At 48.8% G+C, this 18,000-nt stretch overlaps 1 protein-coding gene across 10 annotated transcripts in view; it reads right to left on the reverse strand.

The window, feature by feature from the left end:
- The window catches only part of SCARA3 (scavenger receptor class A member 3), a 49,490-nt gene that overhangs the window by 23,267 nt on the left and 8,223 nt on the right, over positions 1-18,000 (reverse strand). The window lies entirely within an intron of this gene.

The raw sequence follows: 18,000 nt of genomic DNA on the forward strand, positions 1-18,000 counted from the left end.
CACCAATGGTTAATTTCCAGACCAATATTATTTTTTAACTTGTGGACATCATTTTTCTGGCAGGCACATGCTAATGAGTTGGTGCCTCGGGCCAGGAATAGTGGGATGACCTCATTGCTTCAGCAGGGTGGGATTTTTTTCCGGCAAGTGTGACAACTGGGAATTGAGGATTAGATGTAACGGAGCTCCTTGTATTATTCAGTAATCTTATGTCCTTACTCTATACGAGGAGAAAAGCAAGAGACTGATCCCCTCTGAGGGTATCTTTGAGTTGCTCCTCACACTTCAGAGGTTCTTATGGCACAGATCCTGGTCTTTGCCCATAGGCCATGCTGTAGATTTTGTGTAGATTACGTAATGCTTGATGTCAGCCAATATTCTGTCAAAATATGGAGAAATTATGGGAAAATTTGTCTCTCACCAACGCGTTTCAATGGTTCTTTTTCCTGTTACATAACACGATGATAGCAGCCAACGATCTGAAGATCCCATGAGAGGACTGCAGCCCGATTACACTGCAGAAATACATGGCAACCGGTTTCTTCAGCATATTAATTCTGCACCCCATGAATTGTGTTTTTATAAGTTTTGACCCTACATGAGACCACTGACATGTCCCAACACCTAAACGAAGTAAGAGAAAACATGAATTTGACTCTACTTGAAGAATATGAGACCACCTACTCCATCATCATTCTCTACCTTCTGAACAATCAACAAACATCGAGGTCAAGGGGTAAACGAGTGCACCAAGACCTTCAAGGGGTTTTCCAGCTTCCCTGGGGGTAGGGCGTACACAAAAGAATGAAATCTTCATACCCTACCCTGGTTCCTAGTTCCCTCGGCCAGTCTTTTGACATTTACTGTCATCCTGGCCCATCAAAAAACCAAAGGTTCTTCGGTGGCTCGGGACTTTAACCTAATACCAGATGAGGGAGGTCCAGCAGAAGACAACCAATTTTGAGGTTACTAGGATTATTCCTACAATAATTTTCTAATTTGGTTCAGGAATCCTTGTACAACACTGTCTGAATTGTCCTGTCCACAACGAAGATAATAGTCTCATGTGAGGTGGTTAAGGTGGACTCCCGTGGACAAAGAGGTCTTTCTCTCACATTTTACATCTTCTTTCTCCAAGTTTCTTTCTTCGTAGATGCAGCCCACCCTACAAAGTCTTCCATGTATGTGTTACATAATACCGTCTTAACGGCCAAGGTCTCCCTCCAGCAAAACCCTCAGAATGTCTGGTAACGATCACCTGGAGGTCTACTCAGTCTTCTGAGTAGCTTCAGGCTGTGATCTAGTAGAGCCCCCTACCTTCAATCTATAGAAAGATCTAATCCCTCATAGTGCCCCATATGAATTTGTGAAAAGTCCATGTTTATTTTTTCCCCTGAAGAGGAACATAGACCTCAGCATGTTCTTCTGAAGACCCAAGAAGAGACCCCAGCATGTTCTTCTGATGACCCAAGAAGAGACCCCCGCATGCTCTTCTGATGACCCAAGAAGAGACCCCAGCATGCTCTTCTGATGACCCAGGAAGAAACCCCAGCATGCTCTTCTGATGACCCAAGAAGAGACCCCAGCATGCTCTTCTGATGACCCAAGAAGAGACCCCAGCATGTTCTTCTGATGACCCAAGAAGAGACCCCCGCATGCTCTTCTGAATCCCCAAGAAGAGACCCCAGCATGCGCTTCTGATTACCCAGGGAGAAACCCCAGCATGCGCTTCTGATGACCCAAGAAGAGACCCCAGTATGCTCTTCTGATGACCCAAGAAGAGACCCCAGCATGCTCTTCTGATGACCCAAGAAGAGACCCCCGCATGCTCTTCTGATGACCCAAGAAGAGACCCCAGCATGCTCTTCTGAATCCCCAAGAAGAGACCCCAGCATGCGCTTCTGATTACCCAGGGAGAAACCCCAGCATGCTCTTCTGATGACCCAAGAAGAGACCCCAGTATGCTCTTCTGATGACCCAAGAAGAGACCCCAGCATGCTCTTCTGATGACCCAAGAAGAGACCCCAGCATGCTCTTCTGATGACCCAAGAAGAGACCCCAGCATGCTCTTCTGATGACCCAAGAAGAGACCCCAGTATGCTCTTCTGATGACCCAAGAAGAGACCCCAGCATGCTCTTCTGATGACCCAAGAAGAGACCCCAGCATGCTCTTCTGATGACCCAAGAAGAGACCCCAGCATGCTCTTCTGATGACCCAAGAAGAGACCCCAGCATGCTCTTCTGAAGACCCAAGAAGAGACCCCAGCATGCTCTTCTGATGACCCAACAAGAGACCCCAGCATGCTCTTCTGATGACCCAAGAAGAGACCCCAGCATGCTCTTCTGATGACCCAACAAGAGACCCCAGCATGCTCTTCTGATGACCCAAGAAGAGACCCCGGCATGCTCTTCTGATGACCCAAGAAGAGACCCCAGCATGCTCTTCTGATGGCCCAAGAAGAGACCCCCGCATGTTCTTCTGATGACCCAACAAGAGACCCCAGCATGCTCTTCTGATGACCCAAGAAGAGACCCCAGCATGCTCTTCTGAAGACCCAAGAAGAGACCCCAGCATGCGCTTCTGATGACCCAAGAAGAGACCCCAGCATGCTCTACTGATGACCCAAGAAGAGACCCCAGCATGCTCTTCTGAAGACCCAAGAAGAGACCCCAGCATGCGCTTCTGATGACCCAAGAAGAGACCCCAGCATGCTCTTCTCATGACCCAAGAAGAGACCCCAGCATGCTCTACTGATGACCCAAGAAGAGACCCCAGCATGCTCTTCTGATGACCCAAGAAGAGACCCCAGCATGCTCTTCTGATGACCCAAGAAGGTGCAGCAACAGGTTACTGTAAAGGACAAACCACATGGTTCATTAAGTAAAGCTGCTTACTTACATGGTTAATTTATCCCTGCAGAGATGTGTAATCAGACCTTTGTGTATGTTATTAGTAGCAGCAGGACTGTGATATATGGATTTTTATTTCAAGATTGTAGTTTCTCCAAGTGCACTGGGGGCGTGTCCTCACACTGCTCTTAGTGACTGCTGTAGTACTGCACCAGAAGCCTGCTACGGCTTCAGGAGGAAAGGGGGAGGGTCTGTGGAACATTTTAATGTAGAGAGCACAGAGCACAGCAGTGTGAGGACCGTTTATAGATTTTTACGTATTTAATACTGATATTAACCCCTAAGGAGCACTGGTTATTACATGACTATTATGTTATATACTGTATTATTCAGTGGCCTTGCCCCATATACAAAGAACAAAACTCTACAAGGACAAGTCACTACAGAGCGGTCACCCAGCTTTCCCCAGACCCTGACTCACATATTGCTTCCCTATTTCTATCCAGTCCCTGTGTCAGTCCTCACTGTCTCTCTAGCATTCTATTCCTGATAAGATGGAACAGGGGGAGTGTTTTCCATCAGCCGGTGACCCCCGTCCTAGAAGATTTTGGTGCCTTTTATTACCGGCCATGCGGAGGGGGGCCCCGGGGATGGACTGAGGCTGATGAGGTGAAGCGTCGCCCTCTCCGGGCCTCCAGCTGTTTGCCGGGTCTTGTTTTTCCCTCAACTCAAAACCTTGTGGTCAGGAAAATAGAGGATTTTGGAATTTTCACTAAAAGGAAATGCAGAGTTGACCTTCCCTGTGATGAATGAGACGGATTGTGCGCCGTCCCTTTAATGAGGTGCCGGAACCATCAGAAGACTGGAAGAGCATCTGTCACCCAGCTTTTCCGGCTTCTTACAGTGTGTCAGTCTTTACTGCTGCCCTCGCATTATATTCATTCACTATTGCACATGATTAATGCAGTTTAATGTTTCTCAAAGTGAAGCGGCCGAAATCAGGAGAGTAACCCAGCGAATCATAGCCCCCCAATCCTTACAGGAGACTGAACCCAAGTTAAAGGGATGGTCCGCACATTATAAGGGATGGTGTCAGAACATTGCAGTCATTCCTCTCTGTTACCTATGGGGATGTCATGTCCCGACCGCATTATGGCACATAACAAAGTCATCACAACTACACATGGAGGAGGAACACACAGCCACATGTAGCAGAGCTGAGCGTGCTGTGTGTTATATCTCACCCCCTGGAATAACACTGCGCGCTCAGCTCTGCTACATCCGAGCTCTGGTCCTCCATTACACGTCCAGCACATGTGGCCCAGAGGAAAGAATCCCCCTGCTACATGGAGACAACACTGATGCAAATCCACATCTTATACTTCTCACAGCTGAAGGTTTGTTACACTTGTGTCCAGGCTACACAATTCTCTGAGAACGGATACTGATGATAATGTGATAAAATGTATCAATGCAGCAAAAACTATAAAAGCCCAAGTGACAAGATTATCTCAACTGTATCTCCCCGGGATGAAATGGCTGATAACAGAGAGTAATAGATTGTATCCCCCTGTACAGTCTCCTCTCCCGGGATGTAATGGCTGATAACAGAGAGTAATAGATTGTAAACCCCCTGTACAGTCTCCTCTCCCCGGGGTGTAATGGCTGATAACAGAGAGTAATAGATTGTATCCCCCCTGTACAGTCTCCACTCCCCGGGGTGTAATGGCTGATAACAGAGAGTAATAGATTTTATCCCCCCTGTACAGTCTCCTCCCCCCGGGATGTAATGGCTGATAACAGAGAGTAATAGATTGTATCCCCCTGTACAGTCTCCTCTCCCCGGGGTGTAATGGCTGATAACAGAGAGTAATAGATTGTATCCCCCCCTGTACAGTCTCCTCCCCCCGGGATGTTGTGGCTGATAACAGAGAGTAATAGATTGTATCCCCCTGTACAGTCTCCTCTCCCCGGGATGTAATGGCTGATAACAGAGAGTAATAGATTGTATCCCCCCCCCCTGTACAGTCTCCTCTCCCCAGGGTGTAATGGCTGATAACAGAGAGTAATAGATTGTATCCCCCCTGTACAGTCTCCTCTCCACGGGGTGTAATGGCTGATAACAGAGAGTAATAGATTGTATCCCCCCCCCTGTACAGTCTCCTCTCCCCGGGATGTAATGGCTGATAACAGAGAGTAATAGATTGTATCCCCCCTGTACAGTCTCCTCTCCCTGGGATATAGTTGCTGATAACAGAGAGTAATAGATTGTATCCCCCCTGTACAGTCTCCTCTCCCTGGGGTGTAATGGCTGATAACAGAGAGTAATAGATTGTATCCCCCCCCCCCCTGTACAGTCTCCTCTCCCCGGGATGTAATGGCTGATAACAGAGAGTAATAGATTGTATCCCCCCTGTACAGTCTCCTCCCCCCGGGATGTTATGGCTGATAACAGAGAGTAATAGATTGTATCCCCCTGTACAGTCTCCTCTCCCGGGATGTAATGGCTGATAACAGAGAGTAATAGATTGTATCCCCCCCTGTACAGTCTCCTCTCCCCGGGGTGTAATGGCTGATAAAAGAGAGTAATAGATTGTATCCCCCTGTACAGTCTCCTCTCCCCGGGATGTAATGGCTGATAACAGAGAGTAATAGATTGTATCCCCCTACAGTCTCCTCTCCCCGGGATGTAATGGCTGATAACAGAGAGTAATAGATTGTATCCCCCTACAGTCTCCTCTCCCCGGGATGTAATGGCTGATAACAGAGAGTAATAGATTGTATCCCCCTGTACAGTCTCCTCTCCCGGGGGTGTAATGGCTGATAACAGAGAGTAATAGATTGTATCCCCCCTGTACAGTCTCCTCTCCCCGGGATGTAATGGCTGATAACAGAGAGTAATAGATTGTATCCTCCTGTACAGTCTCCTTTCCCGGGGTGTAATGGCTGATAACAGAGAGTAATAGATTGTATCCCCCCCTGTACAGTCTCCTCTCCCCGGGATGTAATGGCTGATAACAGAGAGTAATAGATTGTATCCCCCCCTGTACAGTCTCCTCTCCCCGGGGTGTAATGGCTGATAACAGAGAGTAATAGATTGTATCCCCCCTGTACAGTCTCCTCTCCCCGGGATGTAATGGCTGATAACAGAGAGTAATAGATTGTATCCCCCCCTGTACAGTCTCCTCTCCCCGGGATGTAATGGCTGATAACAGAGAGTAATAGATTGTATCCCCCCCTGTACAGTCTCCTCTCCCCGGGATGTAATGGCTGATAACAGAGAGTAATAGATTGTATCCCCCCTGTACAGTCTCCTCTCCCCGGGGTGTAATGGCTGATAACAGAGAGTAATAGATTGTATCCCCCTGTACAGTCTCCTCTCCCTGGGATGTAATGGCTGATAACAGAGAGTAATAGCTTGTATCCCCCCTGTACAGTCTCCTCTCCCCGGGATGTAATGGCTGATAACAGAGAGTAATAGATTGTATCCCCCCCCTGTACAGTCTCCTCTCCCCGGGGTGTAATGGCTGATAACAGAGAGTAATAGATTGTACCCCCCCCCCCTGTACAGTCTCCTCTCCCCGGGGTGTAATGGCTGATAACAGAGAGTAATAGATTGTACCCCCCCCCCCTGTACAGTCTCCTCTCCCCGGGGTGTAATGGCTGATAACAGAGAGTAATAGATTGTATCCCCCCTGTACAGTCTCCTCTCCCCAGGATGTAATGGCTGATAACAGAGAGTAATAGATTGTATCCCCCCCTGTACTGTCTCCTCTCCCCGGGGTGTAATGGCTGATAACAGAGAGTAATAGATTGTATCCCCCTGTACAGTCTCCTCTCCCCGGGTGTAATGGCTGATAACAGAGAGTAATAGATTGTATCCCCCCCTGTACAGTCTCCTCTCCCCGGGGTGTAATGGCTGATAACAGAGAGTAATAGATTGTATCCTCCCTGTACAGTCTCCTCTTCCCGGGATGTAATGGCTGATAACAGAGAGTAATAGATTGTATCCCCCTGTACAGTCTCCTCTCCCCGGGATGTAATGGCTGATAACAGAGAGTAATAGATTGTATCCTCCTATACTGTCTCCTCTCCCGGGGGTGTAATGGCTGATAACAGAGAGTAATAGATTGTATCCCCCTACAGTCTCCTCTCCCCGGGATGTAATGGCTGATAACAGAGAGTAATAGATTGTATCCCCCTTGTACAGTCTCCTCTCCCCAGGATGTAATGGCTGATAACAGAGAGTAATAGATTGTATCCCCCCTGTACAGTCTCCTCTCCCCGGGATGTAATGGCTGATAACAGAGAGTAATAGATTGTATCCCCCCTGTACAGTCTCCTCTCCCCGGGATGTAATGGCTGATAACAGAGAGTAATAGATTGTATCCCCCCCCCCTGTACAGTCTCCTCTCCCCAGGATGTAATGGCTGATAACAGAGAGTAATAGATTGTATCCCCCCCCCCTGTACAGTCTCCTCTCCCCAGGATGTAATGGCTGATAACAGAGAGTAATAGATTGTATCCCCCCCCCCCCCCCCTGTACAGTCTCCTCTCCCCGGGATGTAATGGCTGATAACAGAGAGTAATAGATTGTATCCCCCCCCTGTACAGTCTCCTCTCCCCGGGGTGTAATGGCTGATAACAGAGAGTAATAGATGTATCCCCCCCTGTACAGTCTCCTCTCCCCGGGGTGTAATGGCTGATACCAGAGAGTAATAGATTGTTTCCCCCCTGTACAGTCTCCTCTCCCCGGGGTGTAATGGCTGATACCAGAGAGTAATAGATTGTTTCCCCCCTGTACAGTCTCCTCTCCCCGGGGTGTAATGGCTGATAACAGAGAGTAATAGATTGTATCCCCCCTGTACAGTCTCCTCTCCCCGGGATGTAATGGCTGATAACAGAGAGTAATAGATTGTATCCTCCTGTACAGTCTCCTCTCCCCGGGATGTAATGGCTGATAACAGAGAGTAATAGATTGTATCCCCCCCTGTACAGTCTCCTCTCCCCGGGGTGTAATGGCTGATAACAGAGAGTAATAGATTGTATCCCCCCTGTACGGTCTCCTCTCCCCGGGATGTAATGGCTGATAACAGAGAGTAATAGATTGTATCCCCCCTGTACAGTCTCCTCCCCCCGGGGTGTAATGGCTGATAACAGAGAGTAATAGATTGTATCCCCCCTGTACAGTCTCCTCTTCCCGGGATGTAATGGCTGATAACAGAGAGTAATAGATTGTATCCCCCCCTGTACAGACTCCTCTCCCCGGGGTGTAATGGCTGATAACAGAGAGTAATAGATTGTATCCCCCCTGTACAGTCTCCTCTCCCCGGGGTGTAATGGCTGATAACAGAGAGTAATAGATTGTATCCCCCCTGTACAGTCTCCTCTCCCCGGGATGTAATGGCTGATAACAGAGAGTAATAGATTGTATCCTCCTGTACAGTCTCCTCTCCCCGGGATGTAATGGCTGATAACAGAGAGTAATAGATTGTATCCCCCCCCTGTACAGTCTCCTCTCCCCGGGGTGTAATGGCTGATAACAGAGAGTAATAGATTGTATCCCCCTGTACAGTCTCCTCTCCCCGGGATGTAATGGCTGATAACAGAGAGTAATAGATTGTATCCTCCTGTACAGTCTCCTCTCCCCGGGGTGTAATGGCTGATAACAGAGAGTAATAGATTGTATCCTCCTATACTGTCTCCTCTCCCCTGGGTGTAATGGCTGATAACAGAGAGTAATAGATTGTATCCCTCTGTACAGTCTCCTCTCCCCGGGATGTAATGGCTGATAACAGAGAGTAATAGATTGTATCCCCCTGTACAGTCTCCTCTCCCCGGGATGTAATGGCTGATAACAGAGAGTAATAGATTGTATCCCCCCCCTGTACAGTCTCCTCTCCCCGGGATGTAATGGCTGATAACAGAGAGTAATAGAGTGTATCCCCCCCCCTGTACAGTCTCCTCTCCCCGGGTTGTAATGGCTGATAACAGAGAGTAATAGATTGTATCCCCCCCCTGTACAGTCTCCTCTCCCCGGGATGTAATGGCTGATAACAGAGAGCAATAGATTGTATCCCCCCTGTACAGTCTCCTCTCCCCGGGGTGTAATGGCTGATAACAGAGAGTAATAGATTGTATCCCCCCCCTGTACAGTCTCCTCTCCCCGGGATGTAATGGCTGATAACAGAGAGTAATAGATTGTCCCCCCCCCCCCCCCTGTACAGTCTCCTCTCCCCGGGGTGTAATGGCTGATAACAGAGAGTAATAGATTGTATCCTCCCTGTACAGTCTCCTCTCCCCGGGGTGTAATGGCTGATAACAGAGAGTAATAGATTGTACCCCCCCTGTACAGTCTCCTCTCCCCGGGATGTAATGGCTGATAACAGAGAGTAATGGATTGTATCCCCCCTGTACAGTCTCCTCTCCCCGGGATGTAATGGCTGATAACAGAGAGCAATAGATTGTATCCCCCCCTGTACAGTCTCCTCTCCCCGGGGTGTAATGGCTGATAACAGAGAGTAATAGATTGTATCCCCCCCCTGTACAGTCTCCTCTCCCCGGGATGTAATGGCTGATAACAGAGAGCAATAGATTGTATCCCCCCTGTACAGTCTCCTCTCCCCGGGGTGTAATGGCTGATAACAGAGAGTAATAGATTGTATCCCCCTGTACAGTCTCCTCTCCCCGGGGTGTAATGGCTGATAACAGAGAGTAATAGATTGTATCCTCCTGTACAGTCTCCTCTCCCCGGGGTGTAATGGCTGATAACAGAGAGTAATAGATTGTATCCCCCTGTACAGTCTCCTCTCCCCGGGGTGTAATGGCTGATAACAGAGAGTAATAGATTGTATCCCCCCTGTACAGTCTCCTCTCCCCGGGGTGTAATGGCTGATAACAGAGAGCAATAGATTGTATCCCCCCTGTACAGTCTCCTCTCCCCGGGGTGTAATGGCTGATAACAGAGAGCAATAGATTGTATCCCCCCCTGTACAGTCTCCTCTCCCCGGGATGTAATGGCTGATAACAGAGAGTAATAGATTGTATCCCCCCTGTACAGTCTCCTCTCCCCGGGATGTAATGGCTGATAACAGAGAGTAATAGATTGTATCCCCCCTGTACAGTCTCCTCTCCCCGGGATGTAATGGCTGATAACAGAGAGTAATAGATTGTATCCCCCCCCCTGTACAGTCTCCTCTCCCCGGGGTGTAATGGCTGATAACAGAGAGTAATAGATTGTATCTCCCCTGTACAGTCTCCTCTCCCCGGGGTGTAATGGCTGATAACAGAGAGTAATAGATTGTATCCCCCCCCCTGTACAGTCTCCTCTCCCCGGGGTGTAATGGCTGATAACAGAGAGCAATAGATTGTTTCCCTCCTGTACAGTCTCCTCTCCCCGGGGTGTAATGGCTGATAACAGAGAGTAATAGATTGTATCCCCCCTGTGCAGTCTCCTCTCCCCGGGATGTAATGGCTGATAACAGAGAGTAATAGATTGTATCCCCCCCCCTGTACAGTCTCCTGTCCCCGGGATGTAATGGCTGATAACAGAGAGTAATAGATTGTATCCCCCCTGTACAGTCTCCTCTCCCCGGGGTGTAATGGCTGATAACAGAGAGTAATAGATTGTATCCCCCCCTGTACAGTCTCCTCTCCCCAGGATGAAATGGCTGATAACAGAGAGTAATAGATTGTATCCCCCCTGTACAGTCTCCTCTCCCCGGGGTGTAATGGCTGATAACAGAGAGTAATAGATTGGATCCCCCTGTACAGTCTCCTCTCCCCGGGGTGTAATGGCTGATAACAGAGAGTAATAGATTGTATCCCCCCCTGTACAGTCTCCTCCCCCCTCCCCCCCCCCGGGATGTAATGGCTGATAACAGAGAGTAATAGATTGTACCCCCCCCTGTACAGTCTCCTCTCCCCGGGATGTAATGGCTGATAACAGAGAGTAATAGATTGTATCCTCCCTGTACAGTCTCCTCTCCCCGGGGTGTAATGGCTGATAACAGAGAGTAATAGATTGTACCCCCCCCCCCCCTGTACAGTCTCCTCTCCCCGGGGTGTAATGGCTGATAACAGAGAGTAATAGATTGTACCCCCCCCCCCTGTACAGTCTCCTCCCCCCTCCCCCCCCCCGGGATGTAATGGCTGATAACAGAGAGTAATAGATTGTATCCCCCCCTGTACAGTTTCCTCTCCCCGGGATGTAATGGCTGATAACAGAGAGTAATAGATTGTATCCCCCCCTGTACAGTCTCCTCCCCCCTCCCCCCCCCTGGGATGTAATGGCTGATAACAGAGAGTAATAGATTGTACCCCCCCCTGTACAGTCTCCTCTCCCCGGGATGTAATGGCTGATAACAGAGAGTAATAGATTGTATCCTCCCTGTACAGTCTCCTCTCCCCGGGGTGTAATGGCTGATAACAGAGAGTAATAGATTGTATCCCCCTGTACAGTCTCCTCTCCCCGGGATGTAATGGCTGATAACAGAGAGTAATAGATTGTATCCCCCCTGTACAGTCTTCTCTCCCCGGGATGTAATGGCTGATAACAGAGAGTAATAGATTGTATCCCCCCCTGTACAGTCTCCTCTCCCCGGGATGTAATGGCTGATAACAGAGAGTAATAGATTGTATCCTCCTGTACAGTCTCCTCTCCCCGGGATGTAATGGCTGATAACAGAGAGTAATAGATTGTACCCCCCCCCCCTGTACAGTCTCCTCTCCCCGGGATGTAATGGCTGATAACAGAGAGTAATAGATTGTATCCCCCCCTGTACAGTCTCCTCTCCCCGGGGTGTAATGGCTGATAACAGAGAGTAATAGATTGTATCCCCCCTGTACAGTCTCCTCTCCCCTGGATGTAATGGCTGATAACAGAGAGTAATAGATTGTATCCCCCCTGTACAGTCTCCTCTCCCCGGGGTGTAATGGCTGATAACAGAGAGTAATAGATTGTATCCCCCCCTGTACAGTCTCCTCTCCCCGGGGATGTAATGGCTGATAACAGAGAGTAATAGATTGTATCCTCCTGTACAGTCACCTCTCCCCGGGGTGTAATGGCTGATAACAGAGAGTAATAGATTGTATCCCCCCTGTACAGTCTCCTCTCCCCGGGGTGTAATGGCTGATAACAGAGAGTAATAGATTGTATCCCCCCCTGTACAGTCTCCTCTCCCCGGGGTGTAATGGCTGATAACAGAGAGTAATAGATTGTATCCCCCCCTGTACAATCTCCTCTCCCCGGGGTGTAATGGCTGATAACAGAGAGTAATAGATTGTATCCCCCCCCTGTACAGTCTCCTCTCCCCGGGGTGTAATGGCTGATAACAGAGAGTAATAGATTGTATCCCCCCCTGTACAGTCTCCTCTCCCCGGGGTGTAATGGCTGATAACAGAGAGTAATAGATTGTATCCCCCCCTGTACAATCTCCTCTCCCCGGGGTGTAATGGCTGATAACAGAGAGTAATAGATTGTATCCCCCCCCTGTACAGTCTCCTCTCCCCGGGGTGTAATGGCTGATAACAGAGAGTAATAGATTGTATCCCCCCTGTACAGTCTCCTCTCCCCGGGATGTAATGGCTGATAACAGAGAGTAATAGATTGTATCCCCCCTGTACAGTCTCCTCTCCCCGGGGTGTAATGGCTGATAACAGAGAGTAATAGATGTATCCCCCTGTACAGTCTCCTCTCCCCGGGATGTAATGGCTGATAACAGAGAGTAATAGATTGTATCCCCCCTGTACAGTCTCCTCTCCCCGGGATGTAATGGCTGATAACAGAGAGTAATAGATTGTATCCTCCCCTGTACAGTCTTCTCTCCCCGGGATGTAATGGCTGATAACAGAGAGTAATAGATTGTATCCCCCCCTGTACAGTCTCCTCTCCCCGGGGTGTAATGGCTGATAACAGAGAGTAATAGATTTTATCCCCCCAGTACAGTCTCCTCCCCCCGGGGTGTAATGGCTGATAACAGAGAGTAATAGATTGTATCCCCCCTGTACAGTCTCCTCTCCCCGGGGTGTAATGGCTGATAACAGAGAGTAATAGATTGTATCCTCCTGTACAGTCTCCTCTCCCCGGGGTGTAATGGCTGATAACAGAGAGTAATAGATTGTATCCCCCTGTACAGTCTCCTCTCCCCGGGATGTAGTGGCTGATAACAGAGAGTAATAGATTGTATCCCCCCTGTACAGTCTCCTCTCCCCGGGATGTAATGGCTGATAACAGAGAGTAATAGATTGTATCCCCCCCCCCCCTGTACAGTCTCCTCTCCCCGGGGTGTAATGTCTGATAACAGAGAGTAATAGATTGTATCCCCACCTGTACAGTCTCCTCTCCCCGGGATGTAATGGCTGATAACAGAGAGTAATAGATTGTATCCCCCCTGTACAGTTTCCTCTCCCCGGTATGTAATGGCTGATAACAGAGAGTAATAGATTGTATCCCCCTGTACAGTCTCCTCTCCCCGGGTGTAATGGCTGATAACAGAGAGTAATAGATTGTATCCCCCCCCCCCCCTGTACAGTCTCCTCTCCCCGGGATGTAATGGCTGATAACAGAGAGTAATAGATTGTACCCCCCCCTGTACAGTCTCCTCTCCCCAGGATGAAATGGCTGATAACAGAGAGTAATAGATTGTATTCCCCCTGTACAGTCTCCTCTCTCCAGGATGTAATGGCTGATAACAGAGAGTAATAGATTGTATCCCCCCCTGTACAGTCTCCTCTCCCCGGGGTGTAATGGCTGATAACAGAGAGTAATAGATTGTATCCCCCCTGTACAGTCTCCTCTCCCCGGGGTGTAATGGCTGATAACAGAGAGTAATAGATTGTATCCCCCTGTACAGTCTCCTCTCCCCGGGGTGTAATGGCTGATAACAGAGAGTAATAGATTGTATCCTCCTGTACAGTCTCCTCTCCCTGGGGTGTAATGGCTGATAACAGAGAGTAATAGATTGTATCCCCCTGTACAGTCTCCTCTCCCCGGGATGTAATGGCTGATAACAGAGAGTAATAGATTGTATCCCCCTGTACAGTCTCCTCTCCCCGGGGTGTAATGGCTGATAACAGAGAGTAATAGATTGTATCCCCCCTGTACAGTCTCCTCTCCCCGGGATGTAATGGCTGATAACAGAGAGTAATAGATTTCATCCCCCCTGTACAGTCTCCTCTCCCCGGGATGTAATGGCTGATAACAGAGAGTAATAGATTGTATCCTCCTGTACAGTCTCCTCTCCCCGGGATGTAATGGCTGATAACAGAGAGTAATAGATTGTATCCTCCTGTACAGTCTCCTCTCCCCGGGATGTAGTGGCTGATAACAGAGAGTAATAGATTGTATCCCCCTGTACAGTCTCCTCTCCCCGGGATGTAATGGCTGATAACAGAGAGTAATAGATTGTATCCCCCTGTACAGTCTCCTCTCCCCGGGATGTAATGGCTGATAACAGAGAGTAATAGATTGTATCCCCCCCTGTACAGTCTCCTCTCCCCGGGATGTAATGGCTGATAACAGAGAGTAATAGATTGTATCCCCCTGTACAGTCTCCTCTCCCCGGGATGTAGTGGCTGATAACAGAGAGTAATAGATTGTATCCCCCTGTACAGTCTCCTCTCCCCGGGATGTAATGGCTGATAACAGAGAGTAATAGATTGTATCCCCCTGTACAGTCTCCTCTCCCCGGGATGTAATGGCTGATAACAGAGAGTAATAGATTGTATCCCCCTGTACAGTCTCCTCTCCCCGGGGTGTAATGGCTGATAACAGAGAGTAATAGATTGTATCCTCCTGTACAGTCTCCTCTCCCCGGGGTGTAATGGCTGATAACAGAGAGTAATAGATTGTATCCCCCCTGTACAGTCTCCTCTCCCCGGGATGTAATGGCTGATAACAGAGAGTAATAGATTGTATCCCCCTGTACAGTCTCCTCTCCCCGGGATGTAATGGCTGATAACAGAGAGTAATAGATTGTATCCCCCCTGTACAGTCTTCTCTCCCCGGGATGTAATGGCTGATAACAGAGAGTAATAGATTGTATCCCCCCCTGTACAGTCTCCTCTCCCCGGGGTGTAATGGCTGATAACAGAGAGTAATAGATTGTATCCCCCCTGTACAGTCTCCTCTCCCCGGGGTGTAATGGCTGATAACAGAGAGTAATAGATTGTATCCCCCCCTGTACAGTCTCCTCTCCCCGGGGTGTAATGGCTGATAACAGAGAGTAATAGATTGTATCCCCCTGTACAGTCTCCTCTCCCCGGGATGTAATGGCTGATAACAGAGAGTAATAGATTGTATCCCCCCTGTACAGGTCTCCTCTCCCCGGGATGTAATGGCTGATAACAGAGAGTAATAGATTGTATCCCCCTGTACAGTCTCCTCTCCCCGGGATGTAGTGGCTGATAACAGAGAGTAATAGATTGTATCCCCCTGTACAGTCTCCTCTCCCCGGGATGTAATGGCTGATAACAGAGAGTAATAGATTGTATCCCCCTGTACAGTCTCCTCTCCCCGGGATGTAATGGCTGATAACAGAGAGTAATAGATTGTATCCCCCCTGTACAGTCTTCTCTCCCCGGGATGTAATGGCTGATAACAGAGAGTAATAGATTGTATCCCCCTGTACAGTCTCCTCTCCCCGGGATGTAGTGGCTGATAACAGAGAGTAATAGATTGTATCCCCCTGTACAGTCTCCTCTCCCCGGGATGTAATGGCTGATAACAGAGAGTAATAGATTGTATCCCCCCCTGTACAGTCTCCTCTCCCCGGGATGTAATGGCTGATAACAGAGAGTAATAGATTGTATCCCCCCTGTACAGTCTCCTCTCCCCGGGGTGTAATGGCTGATAACAGAGAGTAATAGATTGTATCCCCCCTGTACAGTCTCCTCTCCCCGGGATGTAATGGCTGATAACAGAGAGTAATAGATTGTATCCCCCCTGTACAGTCTCCTCTCCCGGGGTGTAATGGCTGATAACAGAGAGTAATAGATTGTATCCCCCTTTACAGTCTCCTCTCCCCGGGATGTAATGGCTGATAACAGAGAGTAATAGATTGTATCCCCCCCCCTGTACAGTCTCCTCTCCCCGGGATGTAATGGCTGATAACAGAGAGTAATAGATTGTATCCCCCCCTGTACAGTCTTCTCTCCCGGGATGTAATGGCTGATAACAGAGAGTAATAGATTGTATTTCCCCTGTACAGTCTCCTCTCCCCGGGGTGTAATGGCTGATAACAGAGAGTAATAGATTGTATCCCCCTGTACAGTCTCCTCTCCCCGGGATGTAATGGCTGATAACAGAGAGTAATAGATTGTATCCCCCCCTGTACAGTCTCCTCTCCCCGGGGTGTAATGGCTGATAACAGAGAGTAATAGATTGTATCCCCCCTGTACAGTCTTCTCTCCCCGGGATGTAATGGCTGATAACAGAGAGTAATAGATTGTATCCCCCCCTGTACAGTCTCCTCTCCCCGGGGTGTAATGGCTGATAACAGAGAGTAATAGATTGTATCCCCCCCTGTACAGTCTCCTCTCCCCGGGGTGTAATGGCTGATAACAGAGAGTAATAGATTGTATCCCCCTTTACAGTCTCCTCTCCCCGGGATGTAATGGCTGATAACAGAGAGTAATAGATTGTATCCCCCCCCCTGTACAGTCTCCTCTCCCCGGGGAGTAATGGCTGATAACAGAGAGTAATAGATTGTATCCCCCTGTACAGTCTCCTCTCCCCGGGATGTAATGGCTGATAACAGAGAGTAATAGATTGTTTCCCCCCTGTACAGTCTCCTCTCCCCTGGATGTAATGGCTGATAACAGAGAGTAATAGATTGTATCCCCCCCCCCTGTACAGTCTCCTCTCCCCGGGGTGTAATGGCTGATAACAGAGAGTAATAGATTGTATCCCCCTGTACAGTCTCCTCTCCCCGGGATGTAATGGCTGATAACAGAGAGTAATAGATTGTTTCCCCCCTGTACAGTCTCCTCTCCCCTGGATGTAATGGCTGATAACAGAGAGTAATAGATTGTATCCCCCCTGTACAGTCTCCTCTCCCCGGGGTGTAATGGCTGATAACAGAGAGTAATAGATTGTATCCCCCTGTACAGTCTCCTCTCCCCCGGATGTAATGGCTGATAACAGAGAGTAATAGATTGTATCCCCCCTGTACAGTCTCCTCTCCCCGGGGTGTAATGGCTGATAACAGAGAGTAATAGATTGTATCCCCCTGTACAGTCTCCTCTCCCCGGGATGTAATGGCTGATAACAGAGAGTAATAGATTGTATCCCCCCTGTACAGTCTCCTCTCCCCGGGATGTAATGGCTGATAACAGAGAGTAATAGATTGTATCCCCCCTGTACAGTCTCCTCTCCCCGGGATGTAATAGCTGATAACAGAGAGTAATAGATTGTATCCCCCCCCTGTACAGTCTCCTCTCCCCGGGATGTAATGGCTGATAACAGAGAGTAATAGATTGTATCCCCCTGTACAGTCTCCTCTCCCCGGGGTGTAATGGCTGATAACAGAGAGTAATAGATTGTATCCCCCCTGTACAGTCTCCTCTCCCTGGATGTAATGGCTGATAACAGAGAGTAATAGATTGTATCCCCCCTGTACAGTCTCCTCTCCCCGGGATGTAATGGCTGATAACAGAGAGTAATAGATTGTATCCCCCCTGTACAGTCTCCTCTCCCCGGGATGTAATGGCTGATAACAGAGAGTAATAGATTGTATCCCCCCCTGTACAGTCTCCTCTCCCCGGGGTGTAATGGCTGATAACAGAGAGTAATAGATTGTATCCCCCTGTACAGTCTCCTCTCCCCGGGATGTAATGGCTGATAACAGAGAGTAATAGATTGTATCCTCCTATACTGTCTCCTCTCCCGGGGGTGTAATGGCTGATAACAGAGAGTAATAGATTGTATCCCCCTGTACAGTCTCCTCTCCCCGGGATGTAATGGCTGATAACAGAGAGTAATAGATTGTATCCCCCCCTGTACAGTCTCCTCTCCCCGGAGTGTAATGGCTGATAACAGAGAGTAATAGATTGTATCCCCCCTGTACAGTCTCCTCTCCCCGGGGTGTAATGGCTGATAACAGAGAGTAATAGATTGTATCCCCCCTGTACAGTCTCCTCTCCCCGGGATGT

The sequence above is a fragment of the Engystomops pustulosus genome, chromosome 3, assembly GCF_040894005.1.
Source record: "Engystomops pustulosus chromosome 3, aEngPut4.maternal, whole genome shotgun sequence".
Taxonomy (NCBI): domain Eukaryota; kingdom Metazoa; phylum Chordata; class Amphibia; order Anura; family Leptodactylidae; genus Engystomops; species Engystomops pustulosus.